At 33.5% G+C, this 15,608-nt stretch overlaps 1 long non-coding RNA gene across 2 annotated transcripts; it reads right to left on the bottom strand.

Moving 5' to 3' along the window:
* Positions 1-3,919: 3,919 nt before the first annotated feature.
* Positions 3,920-5,695, bottom strand: LOC148230261 (uncharacterized). 2 transcript variants are annotated; one of them, XR_015811420.1, is made up of 5 exons: positions 5,321-5,695; positions 5,107-5,242; positions 4,898-5,030; positions 4,669-4,827; positions 3,920-4,606 (listed from the first exon to the last, which is right to left on the bottom strand). It is a non-coding gene; the product is annotated as an uncharacterized LOC148230261 (long non-coding RNA). The 2 variants fall into 2 exon arrangements; XR_015811419.1 differs by having other exon boundaries at positions 4,669-4,838; positions 5,321-5,599.
* Positions 5,696-15,608: the final 9,913 nt, after the last annotated feature.

Genomic DNA, 15,608 nt, shown 5'->3' with positions numbered 1-15,608 from the left:
TGACGATATATTGACCGAGACCCCGAACGAGCTTTTATGCGACTCTGCATATAGTTAACGCTCGTATTAGGTTCCTATTTAAGAAATTGACTTGAATTTTTAATACAAAATAGAGCTTTTGACTATACGTATGATACCTTTAAAAAAAATGTAAAATTAAAAAATAAAAGTTTTATTTAAAACAAGCGATGTATCAACTCGATCGTACCCCCATACTAGCCATTTTGAGACTTTCAGAAGAGTTAACGCTCCTAACTGCTTGATTTTAAAGAATAAAAATTAAATTTTTAGTATCGTATAGAAAAACCGTGCACCCTCTCTATACGTTATGTATTAAAAAAATATATAAAATTTTTTTTGCAAAATGGCTGCTAATGTAAAAATTTAATGTGTCATAACTTTGCAAAATGTAATCCAACTGAAAATTGTAGTATTCAAAAAGTCTTAAGAAACTCAATTTGCATATAAACACAATTTTAATGGTTAATTGACTGGAATCCCATACGAGCTCTTATGCGACTTGGCATATAAAAAATCCTTTTATATGATGCGCAAGTAAATCTTCTGTCTAACGCCATGTGTATCATATGATGCGCTCGATAAAATCTTCGTTTTTTAAATAAACAGAAAGTTAAAAGGTTGCAATATATTTTTTAATAATTAGTTTGAGTTCCTAGTAAACGATTTCAGTGATTTTAATAATGAAACTGTGGGATATATAATTATAAAGTCACGCCTTTATTTTAGTCGTTTGTATTTTGCGCGCGGTTTCGATCGTACTACTTTAGACCACTCTTAGGGTTAGCACAAACGCATCGCAGAAACTCGTTTTTTTATACTTAATTTATGAATCGAATATAAATTATGTCATCAATATTGCAATGATAATCGTGATTTGTAAATACTTGTGAATATATTTATACGTTATTTCGACTGTTTTAATATTGTCAACAGTTTTTGTGATTGGATTTTATTGTTTGTAATAATTAAATAATAAAAATAATAATTACTATTAAATACTTATTAATAAATAGAAATAAGATATAATTAATAAAATATCAATAATAACTCTTAGTAAATATTAAATAATAATAACAAAAACGATTTCTTGTCGTAGAATCATTTTATTTTACTTGTTCTATTATTTTATAATTTGTTTGTAATAAGTTTATTTATTTAGATTAAATTAATACCATAGTGACCTAACAGGTTACCCTAATGCATCACTATGGTCGAAAAGCTTATTCTTTATTTTATATATATGTGTGTGTGTGTGTAATATATATTACATATTCTGCCTGGAGTGTAGATATGTTGCACTCTTGCCGGTCCCAAGCTTAGATAAAGGAGGAGGGTTTCTATCTTGAAGCAAACCAACCAACGTGGATAAATCCAAATAGTTACGAAAAAATCACAAATAGATAATAAGTCCGCACCGATTAATAATGACCTAGACTAGTGATCGGCAAACTTATTGGCCGAAGAGCCAAATATGTACATTTCAACGATTCAAAATAGGTCTGAGAGCCAAATCTGTTTTTTAATTAAGTAAACCTTTATTATACTTATAAACCTTTATTAAATTACAGGTACACTGAGTAAAACTTGATTCCACAATTAATAAAGATTTATTCGTTGATAAACAATAATATGAAAGTAAGGTATCCATAAATTTAAATCATGACAATGACTGACAAACACTTAATGCAAACAATGTCCTTGCATATTCTTGGAAAGTTTCAGTAAGTCAGGTTTATATGTTGTTGTTTTAAATTTTAGGCATGATTCCAGGTTCTCGTCAATAACACAACTTCTCAGTTAATTCTTGATAAAGTTCATGCTTTAAAAAGGATTGTTCGCATGAATATGTAGAACCAAAAAGGGAAAGAACAGTAAACGCAAGTTTTTTCAGCGGATCTTAAGAGTCAGGATTACTATTCCAAACGTTGAAAAAATCATGACTTCATTCTCCAGGTCTTTCAAAGCAGATCACTTGTGTTGTGAACTAAGATCATATTCGTTCTTCTCCGATATTTCCAAATCAATACCAAGACGTTGAAATTTGGAGCTCCATATTTTATTGTTTTTTAAATCCCGCAATTATATTTCAAAGTTACCAATGTCAATGCCAAAAGGAGAAAATTTCAACTCAGTTTATTGTAGCATTAAGAAGATTTTTGACAAATGCTAAGGTCGCTTTGAAACCTGCTGAGAAATGCTTTCCTCATATTTAAAATTGATGTATTGAAATGGTGTTTGTCAATAGAGGAATTATTTTTTTGGTTCAGCTTGAAACAATGTTTCCCTTTCAAAATCTTGAGCAAAAGCGTTATAAAACGTTCCCTCTTGATAACCATCCAACCTTGTTATGTAGCAGAAGATCAGCGTACTCACTCTTTATTTCAACTAAAAATTCTCTGAATTGACGATGATTAAGAGCTTTAGCTACAATGGAGTTGATGATCGTGATCTCTAATCCCATAACTTTACTAATTTCTTCCCGAAATATCTGCGCACAAAGAGCTTCTTGGTGAATAATGTAATGATAAACCAATATCTCGTAATTATTTTTTTCTTTCAAAATTGCAACAAACCCTTTTCTGACGCCAGTCATACTTATGGCCCCGTCTGTAACCGCCAAGTACGCAGATTGACAGCTGTCATATTACTACGCTGCGCTGCGCCCCTATCGGACGAAACAGGTAGCATATTCACAAAATGCACGCTTTAGGGCGAGACCGCGACGTCACATCTCGCGTCTCTTTCTAGCATTCACTCGTCTCTTTCTAGCGTCTTGGTGACGTCGCCGGGCCGGCGTCACTCGCCGTCTCCAAGGTTGCCAGCCATTTGAGCGGGACTGTACCGAGTTCAACAGACAAATTGTTTATAAAAACCCCGATTTAACAAAATGTATATATGTACAAAAATGTAGAAAGCAAACATGAAAATCGAATTTTCGTCTATTGAATAATTAACAAACTTATTTAATAATAGTTGCGATATTGACTTTCTATACGAAGATGTCTGTTTAGTAGATAATTTTTTACTGAATATGACCGAATAGAAACAAATACTCGCAAAATACTGGAGGAATTTTAATAAAAGAAAAAAATCATATCATAGTCCAAGACATAAGCTTTCGAATAGTATGTAAATATGATTTACGACGAACAGTCAATTAATATCTACGTAATAAATAAATAATCAAGTCAACATATCCATTGGCTTACAAGATATTGCGACATGTCAAGTCAACTTTAATACTTTTTCAACTATTTAATAATATATGAAATGACAATTTCGTTATTACTACCTCTGTCTCTTTATTATAAACGATATATGCTTTCTATTTGGGCTTACGAATTTAGAGGCACGCTGGCCTTTAGCAACAACGTAGAGTACAACTTCAATTTAATAAAGTCATATCACTTTTTTTCCTAAATATACCTACCTATAAAAATGAAATTTAATTTATAACGAAAATCTCAATAATTATATCAAAAACAAACAAATCAAATACTCTTTAAAATATCATATCAGTAATGCTATTTTAATTTCAATTATTCAAATAAAAGTGTCAGTTTTTAAGAAAAAGAAAGTGCGAAATTACATTCTAAATAGCACTCTTAGTTTTAGAATTTAAATTTATATTATCCAAATTAAATAGTTTACAGTAATATGCAAGGGAAATAAAACATAATAATATTTTATTAAATTATTTATTATTGCATGTATAGTATAAACAAAAACTAGTCCGAATCCTCACCTTTACTATATTATGTAAAATGAAATCTATATAAAGCAATTACATAATATAGTTAAGTTATTTAATTTATACAAAACAATTATATACTTTAATATTAAATTTATATAGAAATAAATGAATTTTATTATAGTAAAATATAGCTAAAAATTAAATGAAACACATGAAAAAATAGCTAAGGCTGGAAAAATAAATTAAAATTTACTGTGTTTAGTTACATTTGTTACATTGTTTTTATATTTAATGCTAGCAATCTATTTTTTTTAACCCTTTTTTGTTTATCCGTAAGTGCTGGACGACCCGCAGGCAATCTCTTACATCCTCTAGTAACCCCAGGCCTGCGCCGACTAATCGAAGTTGGTTGCACTTTAATTACAGATCTAAATTTTGCAGGCGCAGGCCGTCTTGAGATATCAGCGATTATATTATCAAAACTTTCTAAGGAATTAATAGAACAAAATTTACTCTTAATTTTATCAATAAAATCCTTATTTCTGAGATTTGTAAATTGTTTAAATTTATAGCTATAGCATCTAATGCTTCGGTCCAAGATTCAGTGATTATATTAAGTTCATTACCATCTGGTTCAATAATATTTGAAGTAGACAGTCCGGCACTTTCAGATATTTCTGTATTATTATTTATATTATCTAATATTGATGAAATTTTTGGCGTTTCCTCCACCAGTGGATCAAAATGAGCCAGAGGTGGAATATTATCCTCTCCAAATGCCAAACGGGCAATATCAATTCGCGATTCTGTAGTGACAGGCGGTGCATTAGGAAGGGATTGATCGAGCAATACAAAAACGCCCTCATAAGCTGGCATTTTTGATTCTAACATCTGAAACAAAAATATTAATTTGTTAATATTGTAACAGTTTTATAATATTTAACAATAAGTACCTTCAATGTATTTCCAGAACGTGGACCCAAATGTGTAGATCTCCATGTTGTGTACCAATACAAAACAGATCTATATTTGGGGTTGATAGATGAATTAGCCATTTCTGTTGAATTCATTCCATATTTTAAATCTAATTTCTTTTCATGTAGATTAATTGCCTGTGTGATGTCTAAGATAATAAATATTTATAGTTGTATCATGTTTTTTGAAGTAATAAATGTGTAATACCTAAATTATCGTTGAAACATGATTTAAATACATCTCTAGTTTCAGAAGTAGGTTTTAAACGATATAACACTGCAGCAGAATCAATAGTATGATGGTGCATAAAATCGAGCTTCATAATAGCAGGATAAACATTCTGTAAGATATAATATATGTATTGTACATAAATTTATATTATTATAATGTATACCTAAACATGCACAAAAACACACCTTGACGTATTTATCACTTTTTTTGTATTAGCTGTAGTAAACTTGATACGAATATCGTCGCTAAGCAGTTTGTTTTTTGAACGTATTTGTTATCACAATTTTCCGATGGTTGTTGTGATGGCAATAAAACAATTTCCTAGAGTTAATATATATGTTATCCAGAGTAAATATATATCATATATTAAATTTGATTATTATAAAAATAAAAACCAACCTGCAAAGGATACGCGACTGCGTATTCGTCTTTCGAATGATCGTCCACGCGGTCTTGGAATTGTCGGCATATTCCTTCATCCATTGATCCAGGTGACAGGTGTTCAGTATTCAACAAATTAGCTCGATAAGTATTATTATCGAGCTGAATGTGTTGAAAAGAAGCGGGAAGCGTGTCCATATTTTGGCGATGAGCAGCAAAACACGCGAGCGCACGCGCAGAATCGATGAATGTGCGCGAAACGCATGCGCGGACACGCCGCGCCCCCACCTCGCGATCGCAGCGGCGTATCAAGCGACGCCTGTGAGTATTTGTGGAACTGATTTAGGCGACGGCGTGAAACGTCATCGTGACGTCACGGTCTTGCCCTAAAGTGTGCATTTTGTGAATTAGCAAACAGGTACTACGTCAACGCTCACGTACACATTCAACGTTGCATGGAAAGGACACTCAACCAGAATTAGCGCCCGGGCCCGTGGATATTTGTGCCAGAGCCGCACTCAAGGAGCCAAAGAGCCGCACTTTGCCGACCCCTGACCTAGACGATCGAAATCTAGATAAACGACTGAACTTAAATTTTGGAACCTGGAATGTGCAATATTACAACCAGGAAAAATGCAAACAATAGCGGAAGAAATACTAAAACTCAAGATATATCTAGAAGCCCTACAAGAAATTAGGTGGAAAGGCCGAATACGATCACTGGTTGTAGTGCCGTGGTAGAATAAGAAGAATATGTATATATTATAAATTATACACACATAATTATATATAGTTAAATGTAACATCGTATCTTTCTATCAAGTTTTAATATTTATTACTTTTATATATAAAGAAATATGACAACCTTCAACAACAAACAATTGCAAATACCATTGATCAAAAACAAACGGTTTGGTTATTAGGGTTATTTTTGTGTACGATATATGTGATTTTCTATGCATCTAAGAAATGTTTTCGATTTGTAAATTTTTATAAAAGGATGTGTGTCAGACGACGAAAAAATGCGTTGCAGATTTATATAATAAAATATTGTCAGTGTGAAGCATGACCCTGCTTGTCGTTCGCTTGTATAGTGTCGTGCGCGTGCATGTGTGTGTAGTTGTGTGCACGCGAGCCAACACGCGGGTCGGCCAATTGATTTAAGTGCATAAGAAGTTTTGTTTACTTCATATTACCAACAATACGATGAAAAATGTTTGTTTATTGATATAATTAGAATGTTTAAATCATGTTAATCATACATATATAATTTTAAAATATAAAAATTGAATATTTTGGCTGTAATGATGTGCTAAACAGAGTAAGTAGCCAAAAAATTATATCGCTAAAAACGCATGGCTTGCAGCGAGTAATTAAGAATTTACCGGTCGGCTGTCTAAGGGTTAACGCTGGTATTTCGTTCCTTTTAAAGATAATGCCTTGAATTTTTAATACAGAATAGAGCATTCAAATACCCTTATGATACCGTTTGTTACGACCTCTCCCCTTTGGAGATGGCCGTCTTTTCTTCTCGAAGGACCACCGTCTCTCGACGGAATTAAACGCCTCGATCTATTAAAACGCTTTATTTTTAGAGTTTACATTCTCGGGCTTCTTACGCTGACGCACGAATACACGCCGTCAGCGTCACGCTTAATCATCTGTCACAGAAAAAACCCACGCACGGCCGTAACACAATTTTATTCGGCCATGCACAAATATATGTAAAACATTGTCTGAACATTCTCCCCCCTTGAAAGGACGTACATACTTTGAACAAGGGAGAAGTATTGTTTTTCAATACACTAGTTGAACAAACTCATTAAAAAAACTTGGCTGAACATAGTTATATTAACTATTAACCCTTTGCACTCGTATTTTTTTTTTTGGTTGGGGTAGTGCCAGCTCGTATTTAATTTCAAGATTTTTTTTAAGTTCAATTTTTGGAAGTAAAAATGAAATAAAACATGTTTTGATTAATTTTTTTACAAATTAAAATTAATACAGCGAAAGATTGATAGTTTGTCAGTATTTTAGTTAAAAAACAATAAATTAAATATTAAAAATATATTATAATTTTAATACTTTAATCGAAAAATAACTTTTTTTATTGTACTTTTTCAAATAATTTGTAAAACGTTAACCATGAAACTTAGAAAAGAATAATTTATTGAAATTTGTTCACGAAGAATTGTACTTACTATTCACAAAAAAGAAATGACATAGTATTAGGTATACATAGTATAGGAAGGTAAATGTAATGATGTTCTTAGATGATTTTTCGTCCATCGCAATCAAATGCGCGGTAAAACAAATAAATTAATTATTTAAAAAACAGCTGAGTGATGTAGCCGCAGAGGTTTATAACCGTTAAGAAATTTGTAAATACATAGCTAGATGTCTTATGAATTCTGAATAATTAAAATATTGGACTGCTTGTATTTTTTTTGCACATATCGTTTATTATCTTGCGCAATGCGCTTATTATCTTGCGCATCGCGCTCTTTCTATAGCGTTTAGCGCTCATAACATCGATCAACAATTTGCGTTCATACAAAAAAAGAACGGTTACAATATAATTTAATCAAGATTAAAATTACAAAAAGCACAAGATTTTTACTTGTTGTTTTTTTTTCTTAGTAAAACCTTAGTTCTTAGTTTCTTTAATTGTTGTTTTTTCTTGGTGAATAGTTAATATATTCCCATTAACAAGTTTTAGACTTTTTAGAAAATCAAATTAAACCTATTATAAAAGATAAAAAATGTACTATTAGTTAAATAAAACATATAATAAAGTTTTAAAACATAGATAATACGAAAAATTATTATGCACCTTACAATAAATAAAACACAAACAATATGCACATCAGCACATATGTTTTAAGCAAAAGGATACATTTTGACGATTTAACCAATGATTTTTAAAAGAAAATTTAACACTTTTGACACTAAGTTGCCGATAATGAGATTCCGAATAAAGTAAAGCGAAGGTCCATATATAAAGGAGAATGTAGATTAGTAAATATGGTTCTAGGACACTGGAAATATACTTCTTGTACAATAACCCCCCGTCAAAACCCCCCTGGACATTGACCCCCCGTGCAAATAACCCCCCTGACAATTAGCCCCCGCCACGTATAAAGATAAGTATTTTATATAAGTTGTTAGTATTTATAATAAATGGTCATTATTTTAATAAAATAATGTTTAATACGAATAATCAGTATCAATACTAATTATTTGCACAGGGGATTATTTGTACGGGGGGGTTAATGTCCAGGGAAGTTTTGATGGGAGATATGTCCATGGGGTATTTGTCCTGCGTTTACGTGCACTTAGGATAGGAATATTTAAAATACGAAAAAGAAGGCCAAATTAAATTAGATATTTTTTTAATATATTCACTGTCTATGGCAGAGGTCAGAAAATTACGGCCAAATCCAACCCTCTGCTTATTTTAATCCGGCTTGCAAGTAAATATTAGATTTGACATTTAAAAAAATCAAAGTATGTGCTATAATAGAGCGGCCAACCGTCGAGTTAAGGAGCTAGCTAGGTATCACCTTATAAGGTGCTCCTATTGTTTTGGATTTCACTGTGACGTTATGCAGTTTAAATTTGACAGCATCTTCAGTGCCCACGTAACGCCTTTTGCAATAGATTTGTTCGTCTACCGGTTTTTCGGCGAGAACAGTTGCTAAAAGATAAGCACATTGTGTGTAACATCAATAGACAACTAAATAGCAGTTTTTTTATCTCAATTCGGTGGATTTAAATTATTTTCGACTCTTAGCACCATTGCTGAATTCAGGCTTTCGCATGGCTCTCTAAGTCAAAATATTACATGTAGCCTTTGCCAAATAGTTAATATTTTGTATAAATAAAGGGTTATGTATAAATAGTAGCAGTATTTATCCATTTTTAAAGGCTTCTGCAAACAGTAAGTTACTAAGTAAGTTACTGGTTTGCACTAAATTAGTTATTCAAGCAGTCAATGCTATGTTTAAGTGACTGAAAAATTAGTTTTGATGAATAGTTTGCATGGAACAACTACAAATGAAAATATTATTAATAAAGTTGAAAAACGTTAACAAAGTACATTTTAAAGTGAATTTGGAATAAAATGTGTAACATCTTATATATAATTGTTCTAAGCCGCTTCCGCTTCCGGACGCGCATAACTTTAAATGAAACATTCTCCGTTCAATCCTCTACTCTGTAAATCGTATCGCTTTGTACGAACGGTGTGTAACAATACACGTAGAGCGGAAGAAATAGACCTCGAAATTTTAATTATATTAATGTAATCTCTTTTAATTATCTTAGTAGAATACATACAAAAATAAAAAAATAACGCGAAATGTGTGGAAGGACTTATGTGAAGCCGTTAATCCTAAATTACTGGCACCAGTTGACGGGGTATAGGTCGGGTTGGGAAGAAACCAGCCAGAAACCGGCCAGAGACCGGCCACGTGTGAAAGCTTTGTAAACGGCGCCGGCCCGGTGCCGGGTGAATCCATCCGGCACGTGTGAAACCGGCCTAAGGCGTTGAACTGATATCCAAGAGGCTATCGGTTCAGGTCCCCGCAGCAAACTAAACATTTTAATAATAGGAATGCGCTATTATTAAAATTAGGCCCTAGCTGCTAAGCGACATCTATTGATTGTAAGCTGTAATTATACTTAACAATATATAATAGATATCACTAATTTACAAACTGTGTTTTAAATCTTATCCAATTAAACGTGTAAGTGTTGATTATGTTGTGCATAAACGACTTTTACCAATAGTTTTTCAATGACGCATATTTGAGTCATCCACCTTTAGAGTGTTAAATATGGATAAATTTATATAAGTGTAATACAATCCTAAAACTCACTGAAAAAAATATGTTTTACAAGACTTTTAACCCTTTCACCGCGGATGACTTCTATGGGTGTCATCAAGAAAATCGCCAGTACTCATTAGACATTTAAAGGTGCCGTAAACATTTGAGCCTAATAAAATGGCTTTTTAGTATAATTTAAGGCTGTAAATCACTAGAATTATTTGAACTATAAAATTTTTTTAAATATGGCATGAATAGGTGCCCCACATATTAACAAATTTCGAAATGGCGCTCAAAAATATCAGCTGTGGTGATAATCTAAATGCAATCGGGGCCAGGCCTCACCCAATTTTTTTGTACATAAAAAATATTAGGTGGGGCCGGTAAAGTTTTATTTTATTTTGTGAAAATGATCAAATTTTCTATTTAGACAAATATTCTACAAGTTTTTTGTATGTATTTGTCCATTTGAGGCAGAAATGATAAATATTACATTGTTTTTTTGTGGGGATCTGTTTTGGATTGGCAGGCGTTCTTACACCTAGAGCAGGCATGGCGAACCTTTTTGGGTTGGCGTGCCAAAAATCCTCCAAAAAAAAAAATATTATATCTCGATTGTGTGGCGTGCCCAAGGAGTAAAAAAATTACGAAGATAGAAAAAATAAATAATTATTTTTTTTAAAACGATTGTCGTTTATCTTAAATATTTTTGAACTTGGAAATCGTTCGCGTGCAATCCAAATTCTCAAGCGTGCCACCTCGGGCACGCGTGCCCTAGGTTCGCCATGCCTGACCTAGAGCGAACCAGCGTAGTTTGGCCTCGTGGATTTATTTTTGAATTTTTAAGTTTTGAATTTATTTAAACAGTTTTTAAAAATATAAATAAATTGATCATAAAAAAATATTACATTAAAAGATTATCCCAAAACTTGAAACTTTAAATACTTGTACAAGATTTAAAATTGGTAGAAATAGTCTTAGCAAAAACGCATACTATTACTGTCACAGTTATAATATCACGGTTAATATCAAATGCATCGTCACGTCCTTAAAAATCCATTGTTATATCGTCATTTTTAATTACAAGGATAATTTTTAAAATAAAATCAAAATATGTATTTATAAATAATTAAAACACAGATTACTAATTCTGTTTTACATAATTTAGTAATTTACTAAATTACGAAAATAAATTAAATGTGTCGAGAGTAGGGATTCCAATCCCGGGCCAAAATTTTGATCCCGGGATTTCGGTATTGCATTTAGTCGATCCCGGGATCCCGGGACCAGTCCCGGGATAATTTTCATGTTATTTTATCGATAAAAATAATTTAAAATGAATAATACAATATATTTTTACATCTGTTTTTTATAACGTACAATGTATAAAGTACGTATAATTTTAGTCTTGGACTTAAAATAGAAAATAATATAATAAAAATATAAAAGGGAAGGTCTTATATATTTATTTGAGAAGAAAAAAATGAACTTTTGACAATGTATGTACATACTATGTACATTCATAGACACAATTAATTGAAAACATTATTTTGAATAAAACTCACGAAGTAGCATCAAAGCATCAAGTGTTTTATCATTTAGCCTTGATCTGATTTTGGTTCCTAAGCAGCCTGCTGCTGAAAAAGCACGTTCAGACTCACAGCCTCAAAGATTCACAGATGACACGTGCAACTCGCGCAAGTTTGTACACGAAATATAACGATGTTGTCAATAATAATTCGATTGTGCTTGATAAATCAACCAATCCGAAAAATTCGGGATTATGTTTTATAATCCCGGGACTCATCGGGTATTGAAAATCGTTCGGGATCCCGGGATCCCGGAATTCGGGATCCCGGGATTGGAATCCCTAGTCGAGAGCAATATTATCATTTGAGTTGAGTACCCAGGTCGATAGTTGTCAATCGCTCATTTTATTAGTGCGAGCGAGTAAGCGAGCTCTGCTTGCATAACGGCATCTCGCTCTTTTTCCGTCTTACAAATTTTATTTTTATTTCATAACAGACACACAATATAAAGTAATAATTATGCACAATTAGAGCATATGATCTCGTTTCATCCCATATCATAAAAATATAGATGCCCTTTGAAGGAAAAAATCAGTTTTTGAGCAATAATTGACAACCTAAATCTGTCAGTCTAGCGCGATGCCGTCCTAACACCGCGCGCTTTGACCATGTTCCGATGAAAAATTTTACAATAAACTTACACTTGTAAATTTAAAATTAATGAGTTATTTGCATAAGTTAAAAATTCAATATTACTGAAATGTGTTTAACAGAAGTCTTTTTACTATTAATAAATTTAAATTTTCAAAATTTGCTTGAACACAAAGCCAATAAATGCACTTAAAGTTTTGTCGACATATTGTCGACGTTCGAGTGCAACGCTTGAAATACGATGTCGACACATAGTCGACTTACGAGCGCAAGGGTTAAAAAAGGTTCGCCACTCGGCTACACAAAATTATTCAAACGTTAAAAAGGTTTGCCACTTGGCTAAGCGCAAAATTATTCAAACATTAAAAAGGTTTGCCACTTGGCTAGACACAAACTTATTAACTATTAAAAAGGGCTTGCCACTCGGCTCAACACAAATGCCATATAGGGGCAGAAATTATAGCACACATTTACTATATTACACTGTGTCCTGTCGCTGATCCACTGGGAAGCGTGCTAGCCGGCTGACTGCACGTTTGGTGATGCCGCTAGGCGTTTTTACCGAGACAACACGTACAACTCCATCTTCTCCTGGCTGCAACCCGATCACCCGTCCAAGTTGCCATTGGAGAGGAGGCAGATTGTCCTTCCTCAACAACACCATGTCGCTGTAAGAACTAAGCTCACGGGGGTGTGCTTAGGGCCAACAGGGGTGGCATGACAACGCAGGGCCTAGGATCAACAACTCGCGGAACGGAGGTTGGTTAGCGATAACGACCACGTTGAGCTAACTCAACACCACAGTCGCCAGTGTCAAGATTGGAGGAACCCGATCTGAAGCTGCGCTGCTGCATCAATGTCACATACTCCTTGGATCACCTGGCCCAGAAGTGCTACACCAGCCGCTGCAAACGTCTGTACTGAGACAGCCGTGACTCCGGCACGTCGTGCACGTTCTCCTGGGGACAAGCTGTTAGTGGCTGGCCGATAAGGAAATGACCAGAAGTCAATGGAACGAGGCCATTTGGATCGTTGGAACTTGGAGTGAGTGGACGCGAATTTAATACTGACTCGATCTGCGCGACGATGGAACTGAAAGCCTCCTATGTTAAGGACCACTACCCTTACCAGATGTCGCTTGGCTGATTTGACAGCCGCTTCCCACAGACCGCCAAAATGCGGTGACCGTGGTGGTATGAATCTCCATTTAATCCCTTGTTCAGCTAACGAAGCCGGAACTTCCTTGAAGTCGGCAGATCTTAGAAGCCTTCCTAGCTGATGAGAGGCTCGTCTCAAGGTGTTCATGAACTCATTTGTAGTGAGTCCCGTGACAACCTCCAGGTGCACTGCCTTTGTCGCAAAGCACACAAAGACACACACATCGCCCTTCGCCATTGATCGGTTCCGATATGCCTTTTCCTTTAGCAAGAATGGCTCAGCATAGTCCACTCCGGTGATCGTAAACGGCCGATTTGGTTCAACTCTGGTGGCCGGTCATAGCATAGCTTCCTTAACCCGACATGGGAGCTGGCGCTAACCGTCGAAATACTGAGCAGTGCTCTCCAGTGCTCAGTGGGCAAAACTTTCGGGTTGTCGAACCGTAATCGCAACAACTCCCATGCGAGGTCAAATGACTGACCTGCGGTCTCTATACCGCGAAAGACCTCAACCTCATTTAACTTTAAAATATTAAATAATCATAATATAAATCTAAGAGAAAAGATTATTTTATGTGAGTTAATATGTGCTTTTTAATATTTTATTTTTCGTATTTAAGTTACATACAAAATTATTACAGTTGTTGATGTGTGTGAATTAGACACAGACTTAGCATTATTTTAATAGTTACAAAGTTATTGAATATTATAAATGAGGGCGTCGTGGTTGTTAAAAATAATTTGTTGCTCCTGCTACCGCCAAGTCAATGTTGCCAAATTGTTGCTTACCTTGTGGCTAAATAAATCATCCCCCACAAACATTAAAATAAAAAATGTTTTACATAGAGGTTAAAATTAAAAACAAATTAATATTTTCATGAGGTAAAAAATATATATCTTTAATATGACTCTATATTACATTTTGTATTGGAAGTAACTTGACATCGTAGCATTCGCAACTATTTACATTATAAAACATAAATTTATTTTCATGTAAAAAAATTATTACATGCATATTAATATCACATGTTCTATTGTTCAACAGCGTGACATTTGCAATGGTTTGTCGGCACACGTTTAGTTTCAGTTTACGCTACCACTGCATAGTCGTAAAACCTAAAAAATATTTTTTTCATATTTCATATTGTTCGTTGCCATAAATTAGATAAGTCTGAACTGTCAGACACAAAAGTCTAAAGAAATTTCTCCGACGTACCCACTAGCATAGCCGACGACCGAAACTATGCGAAAAAATTATTACCTGATAGTAACCGCTCTAACTCGGTACTTCGGGCATAAACGCCAAATAAAAACAAAACGTTAATAAAGTTATTGTTCTTTCTGAAATATTTCATAATTTTCGAATTTCGAATATTAATCGAGTAGTTTTCAAAATACTCGATTATCGAGTACTTGAAGAATAGACGAGTATACTCGAGTTACGAATACTCGATTACTTGAATTGGAGACTCTATCGATGACATCTCTAACGCCAGACATTCACTAGAGAAATAGTAATAGTTTTAATTACAAACTATCATCGCTGTATAATCATTTTCGCTGCGATTTGCGATATGGCCCATAATGTCTCTCTTCTTCGGAAGAAATAGTATGCACAGGAATAGTATCAGCGTCGATCTAATCATTGTTCCCTGAAAATTTTCTCTTTCTAACAATATAATTTGCGATCAAAGTTTGTTCGGATATTCTTGTTTCGATGGCTAATTGTTTATGCAGTTCCTCATACCGAGAAATACAATTTTTGAACCCACGTTGAAACTTGAAGGCTCGTTCAAAATTCATATCACGAAAAATAAAATTATCTTCCAATTTACGGGCAAATTGTAGACCAAGGGTATCAAACTTGCGGCCCGTGATGGCTATTTCTGCAGCCCGCGACGAATGAATTTACAACCCGCCAAATTAATTTATATATTTGTCAAAAGAGTTATTTATATATATATATATATATATATATATATATATATATATATATATATATATATATATATATATATATATATATATATATATATATATATATATATATATACATATATAATGTACCAATAAAAATTATAAATGAAAACGTATTGCTAGTAAAAATAAAAATAATAAAGCCAAAATATTTATGCACTAG

Source organism: Plectrocnemia conspersa, unplaced genomic scaffold, assembly GCF_051122295.1.
Source record: "Plectrocnemia conspersa isolate PC_06_02 unplaced genomic scaffold, ASM5112229v1 ptg000011l, whole genome shotgun sequence".
Taxonomy (NCBI): domain Eukaryota; kingdom Metazoa; phylum Arthropoda; class Insecta; order Trichoptera; family Polycentropodidae; genus Plectrocnemia; species Plectrocnemia conspersa.
Note: the sequence above shows the minus strand (reverse complement) of the source record. Positions and strands in the feature narration are given on the sequence as shown.